At 43.0% G+C, this 6,423-nt stretch overlaps 1 non-coding gene across 1 annotated transcript; it reads right to left on the bottom strand.

Moving 5' to 3' along the window:
• Positions 1-1,791: 1,791 nt before the first annotated feature.
• trnas-gcu (transfer RNA serine (anticodon GCU)) lies at positions 1,792-1,873 on the bottom strand. The gene has a single exon. It is a non-coding gene; the product is annotated as a tRNA-Ser (tRNA).
• Positions 1,874-6,423: the final 4,550 nt, after the last annotated feature.

Raw genomic sequence — 6,423 nt, 5'->3', positions numbered from 1 at the left:
CACCCCTTGACTAAAAACACCTACAAAATAAAACACACCACTGCTGTGGGCACCCACCTCATGGGAGTCAGGCCCCTGGTGGTCATGGCCCCCAGGAGCCGTGGTGGGCGTCCCTGATTTTCATTTCTGAAAGGTGGCAACCTGACAGCAAACAAACCCATCCTCTGAACCAGGAGTCTCAGCTGAGGCTGCATCTGAAACCAAAGACTTTGTATGAATAACTGTCAACCCACATTCTTTGTCTGGACTAAAAGTTAATTAGTTAACAGTTGGCTAAGCTACCTGTGGTCAACTACTGATTTAAAAAAGGTCCAGAGGCCAACAACAAAATATTCAAATCATCCAGTCATGTGACTGAAGTCATCCAGTCACGTGACTAAAGTCATCCAGTCATGTGACTGAAGTCATCCAGTCATGTGACTGAAGTCATCCATTCATGTCAGTGATGTCACTTGGCAGGACTGTCATTGCCGTCACATTCTAGAAAAGAACCCAGACTCCATATGTGGCTCCCATGATAACTGATGGACCTCTGGTTGGAGGCTGGACGATGATGTTTGGACTTGAAGGAAAACTCCTTGTCCAAATTCCATTGTGTTCAAATTTAAAGTCCCACAATAAGAAGTAGCTGAATCTGACAGGTGAAGGTTTGGAACTACAAGATGGTTGATGTTTTCTTGACTTGATGCTCTGACTGTCAGGGTAGATGACAGCTTCTTTCTGCTGCTGCATCTGAGTGGCTATGATTGGAGGTTTTACCTCCCAAGGTTGTCTGGTTCCAGGGGAAATTTGAAAATTCCAGTCCCCAACCTTGGCTGTTCTGAAACTCTTCTCCTGAATCACTCCTGAGCTGCAGAAAGAAAAAATACCAGTGCCCAACCAGATCAACTTCATGGCTGCTAACAGCCTCAGACACTTGATTTCCATCAATCTGGAGCCAAGAAGGCCCTCACCTGTGGTTCTCCTCCAGGAGGGTCCAGGTTCTGCCATTGTGGCTCCTTGTGCCACTGCCAGAGAGTCTCAGCTGCACACTGCAACATTTCAACAGGAGATTTACATTCCTTCAAATGTCCCGACATCTTATTCCAATGGTTCTGTTCTATCTTTATATTTTAAAATCAATCACACAATGAAAGCTGCCACAGCTGGTTTAAGTGAGAGAACACACTAAGAGATTTGAAACCAGTAAAATATGCTTTTCTGTGTGCAAACTACTGAGGGGCATGGAAGGATATTTTACCACCAATACAGAACCCAAACTTTAGTCATGTGATGAGATGGCGACTGTGAAGAGTGATTATGAAGTTAATGGACAAAATGTGAATTGAAAGAAAATACATTAAAAAATACTAAATAAACAAATAAATAAAAGAAGGAGCACAAATGACATTTTTCTGCACAAATTTACTGGTATTAGACTGCATTTTTGGTTCATGAGTAGATGAAAGAGTATCACATATATATTATATACATGTGATACATGCACGTGGCTTTGGACGAAAGCTCAATGAAATTGTAGAATTATTTAAACATACCAAGTGGACTGTTTCAGGTTTCTTGAAGATGCTTCAGCTCTCATCCAAGAGGTGTCTTCAGTTTTCTTCACTGTTGGGAGGATTTATAGCTCTGTGGGGGCGGGACCTTCTACAGAGGTGATTGACACATGTGAGCTCTGGGTGTCTGAGTTGTTTTGGTCAGGTTGTGAAAGGGAAGTTGACTCAACTGGTATCTGTGTCAGTTAAAAGCCTCACAGTAATTCCATAATGTTGGAGTAGAAACCAGAGTCGCTCACGACGAGGATGGGATTCAAACCCACGCGTGCAGAGCACAATGGATTAGCAGTCCATCGCCTTAACCACTCGGCCACCTCGTCTGCTGACAGCAACCCTGAGCTTTTAAACACCTGAACTCTTTGGAGCCTATTTGTCAGAAATGGACCCAGCAGGAGCCACTGAACACAACTCTGACATAATCAGGCTTCTTCCCAGCAGCATCGTGCTACAGAAGGCAGAATACAGACCATCGATACATCATCAGAGTGAACACCAGCTGATGTTTACAAGTTTAATTCACCTTTTACTACAAAATGACATCCAAGCTCAGATTCTCTTGTCCTGATTGAACAAGTAAATGTTTAAGAAGATGAGAGTACCAGACTTTTTCATCCAAGGAAACAAGCATCCTATCACTGTCCTATGCAGAGTTTCTTTAAAAAAAAAAAGTGAGACAACCTCAAGATTTTCTGTTTCCTCTTGTTGGATTTTGCCACAGAGAATCAGAGACAATCAAAAGCTTGTTGGACTTTAACGTTGGAGGACTGAACAAGTCATGACATCATCAGTTTTACCTTCACAGGTGCTTCATTTACTTTACTTTCAATTTTACAGAGGTAGAACCTGAAATCAAAGCTGTCCATCAAAAGAAGTGAAAGCTTCCCAGGCTGTGATGTTCTTGTCTACAAACTGTCTTGTATGGAGCTTCAATCTTTAATAAAAAGAATAAAAAGAAGATAACACTTGTTGTGATTTGGCGCTTTAAAAATAAAACTTACGACTTACATGGAAACTGTCTGGGGGGGGTGGAGCCTCCATCAGGTATGTGTTTGATGTCTGAATTCTTTCTCTGATGTCTGAATTCTGTCTTTGATCTCTGGGTTCTGAGCATTGATCTCCTGCTTCAGTCTTTGATCTCTGACTGATCCTAAACTAATCAAAGGATCACATCAGCATATTGGTCCAGTCTACAGATGGTGATTTTACCTATTTGAAGCCTTATTTTGTGTTTGATGGACATTTTTAAAATCATTAATGACTTTTTGACTGAACATCCTGGACACTGTGGTGCCTGATGAGGAGACAACTTGGGTACAAAGTTGAAGAGGAGGGTTTTTGGAGAAGGGATATTTTTGCAGTGTTCCAAGTCAATAATAACTGTGGCAAATATCATCATTTTTCAAAATGTCCTCACGAAGATGGTTTGAAATTCTGTCTCTCCCTCATCCTCAGCTGCTGCAGCACTTTAAAGAAAACCTTTGACTCGTGGATCTAAAAAGATCAGATGTTGTCTCCTCCAGAACATCAACACTTTAACGTTGTTGGCAGGACTCCAACCTGAGCAGGGAGACCCCAATGGATTTCTAGTCCATCGCCTTCACCACTCGGCCACAACAACCACATTCACACACACATTTGTAAAAGATTCACATTGACACAACTCTTTAAAATTGTGTCACAAGCCCATTTGTGTGAGGTCCTATTTTCTCTTTTTCCGCATTCCTTTGTTTCCAGGTCTCTAATAAGTGCAGAATTACAAAGACAAGCAAGCTGGATCCATCCTGGGCAGGTGATAGGAGCCATTGACCACTGGCCAGAGACCCTGGCACAGACTTTGGGGGGTGGTGATAGAGAGCATTTCTACAATTATATTCTACATTTATAGAATTCTACAATCCTACAATTTCATTGAGCAGACGCTTTTGTCCAAAGCCACTTGCATATTTTTTCGGTGAGTTTGGCTCCTGAGCTCAAGACAGTTGTGACTAATAAAGGACAGCTTCAAATGCAGCTGTGAAGCCTCATTGTCAGCTGGGAGGAACGACAGGTGTCTCCCTCTAGTGGCTCCTCACAGCAACACGAGCCTCATTTCATTCACATGCATCCACCACCTCACTACCAAAGGCCAGTTGGGCCTCCACAGACAGGTGAGTTTCAAGTGTTGGACAAAGGTCTTTAAGATGTTCTTATTAATTCTATAACATCTGAGATTAAAATCTATGGAATTACAACCAACAAGCAGTCAAACACCTGATCAGATGCTCCTTCATGAGGCTGAGAAGAATCAATCTAAACTGGGATGAAGAAAATTAATTGAGAAGAGAAACCTACTGATTGGATGACATGGACCCACCTGATCCATGTCAGCCTTGTTGGAGCAGAAAGAGGTGGATCAGAGGAATCAGTGGATCAAGACTCAGGTGTCAGATGAAGAATCTCTTTATTCACAATTGAGTCAGAGAAATCTTCCAACGTGAACGTGACAGACCATTTTATACCAAAGACAGGCTGTGTGTGTGTGTGTGTGTGTGTGTGTGTGTGTGTGTGTGTGTGTGCGTGTGTCCCTACTGACTGGAAACTGAATAATAACCAGACTTATTTTTGTTATTGACCAAGTCTGGGTGACTCACTTAATTCATAACTGAAGTGATTATTTAATTAATAAACAAGACATTTGTCCAAAAGTCATGATCAAATTCATGTAAAATCTGAGCAACGAGGGTTTGAAAATGTTCAAATGAGCCAAAACAATGTCCTGGGATCCAACCAGGGACCTTTAGATCCACACAAATCTTCCCTGACCTCATAGAAACTGGAACATTTCAACAAATAAATTCAAATTCAACTAAGCAGCAACTCTAGAACAGTCAGAGCACTTGCTAATTCCCCTGTTAGCTCCAGATCAGACAATGCAGGCTCACCTTCACACTTGGTTGTACGACCGTCACCAGTTGAAGCCTCTCTGGTTCAACAAACTCTGGGGACTCAAGACACAAATCAGCACCGGTGCAGGTCCAGATCCAGATGTTAGCTGATGGGGACAATGGCTTCAGGGAGCTCCAGGTAGCTGGTTTGAACTGGTCCCTCATCTCTGTGAGTAGAAACCATCTGAGGTGGAGGGTGAAGATCTGCTTTGACCTCCTGATCTCCCAGTAAAGCCAGTATAGATGTTGAGCTTGGAGGAGTTGATGGCCTCCTTCATCTTCTTGTTGGAGATGTTTGCTAAACTCAGCACCACCACAGATCAGAGGAAAGTCCACTTGTCAGCTGGACACTGGAGTTTCTAGTGACCTGCAGGATCTTAGTTGTGGTGGCAGCAGGCCTGTTCCAAGAGCTTTGCTCACATTCATGATCAGGCTTCATAATGGTTCTGGACCACTGTGTGATAGGAGCTGATCCTGGAGCAGCAGAAGACAAATATGGAGAAGAAAAGACAAAAGACAGAGAGAAAGGAGGAAGAGAATGACAAAAAGATGGGGAACAAGATGAGGGTGAAAGACAAGCAGAGAGAAAGACAGGGGGATGGAAGACAGACACACAACCAACAACAGCAACAGCAGCAATAATAGTTTTGATATTTTCCTGTTATTGATGTTTTCATGTGAAAGTGGCATATTTAAGATAAAAGACACTGTTAGAACAGAAAGATCCAGAAAACCCACCAACCAGAGGTGTGTCTGGTACAGATGTGGAATTATTGGCTCACACAATGTTGAGGCAACTGGGAAGAAGACAAACAAAAGAGGTTTGTGTGATTCAGACATTCATCAAAAATGGTCCTGTAGAACTGTTCAATGTGTCATGACTTCAGAGGCTCAAATCCTCTCGAAGTTCTAGTGAGAGTGGAAGAGATTATAAAATGAGAGAGGCAGGGCCTTCACTCAGAGCTGAAACAGCTCAGTTGGGAGAGCGTTAGAGTGAAGATCTAAAGGTCCCTGGTCCGATCCCAGGTTTCAGCAGAGGAACAGCATTGACTTTACTTTCCAGTGGAGGAACTGCAGACATGAAGGAAACTACCATCTTGTCCTGTGCATTCTTATGACATTCAAGACATTTTTGGAGCCTCTTGTTGGATTTTGCCACAGAGAATCAGAGCCAATCAAAAGCATGGTGGACTTGAACATGGAGGATTGAACAAGTCAAGAAAGCAGCAGTTTGACCTTCACAGGTGTTTCTTTTCCTGTCTAAATGCTGAGTAGCTCAGACGGTAGAGCATCAGACTTTTAATCTGAGGGTCCAGGGTTCAAGTCCCTGTTCAGGTGCTGTGGATGTTCCAGTGTTTGACAACATGGTACTGGATGAAGTTTAGTGTTGAACAAACTGTCATCATCAAAAGTAGAAGTGTTCTCGTCTTGCCACTGTGAGACTGTAGCTGCAGGTCAAATGTGAGATAAAAGTGACTAATAATAATTTCATGTGGCATGCAATTAACGGAAGACCACAAATAACACTGGTCAAGTTAATTTTATTTATATTGCACCAAATCACAACAAAACTTATCTCATGACACTTTACAGGTAGAGCAGGTCCAGTACCAAACTCCTTCAATGAATCTACACCAACAATTCTCCATCAGCAAGCACATCCTGCACCAGCGGCGACAAAAACCTTGCTTTTAACAGGCAGGAACATCAAGCAGATCCAGGCTCAATGGGGACGGCCTTCTGCTTTGACCGGTTGGGGGGAAAGAGAACAGGAACAAAACAGATAATGGAGGAAGACGGATATGTAGAAGGAAAGAGAGGGACAGAAATAAAGAGAGAGAGAGACTGATGGACGGACGGTGATGTGAGTAGGTGGAGCTACGGGTGGCAGCTTGAGCCTCTTCAGCTCTGCAGCCTCCTCCAGTGGCACCCAGATCTGGAAAAAG

This window comes from Aulostomus chinensis, chromosome 4 (genome assembly GCF_037954235.1).
Source record: "Aulostomus chinensis isolate RoL2024-O1b breed Wild chromosome 4, RoL_Achi_v1.0, whole genome shotgun sequence".
Lineage (NCBI taxonomy): Eukaryota > Metazoa > Chordata > Actinopteri > Syngnathiformes > Aulostomidae > Aulostomus > Aulostomus chinensis.
This window is presented reverse-complemented; position numbering and strand designations above follow the sequence as displayed.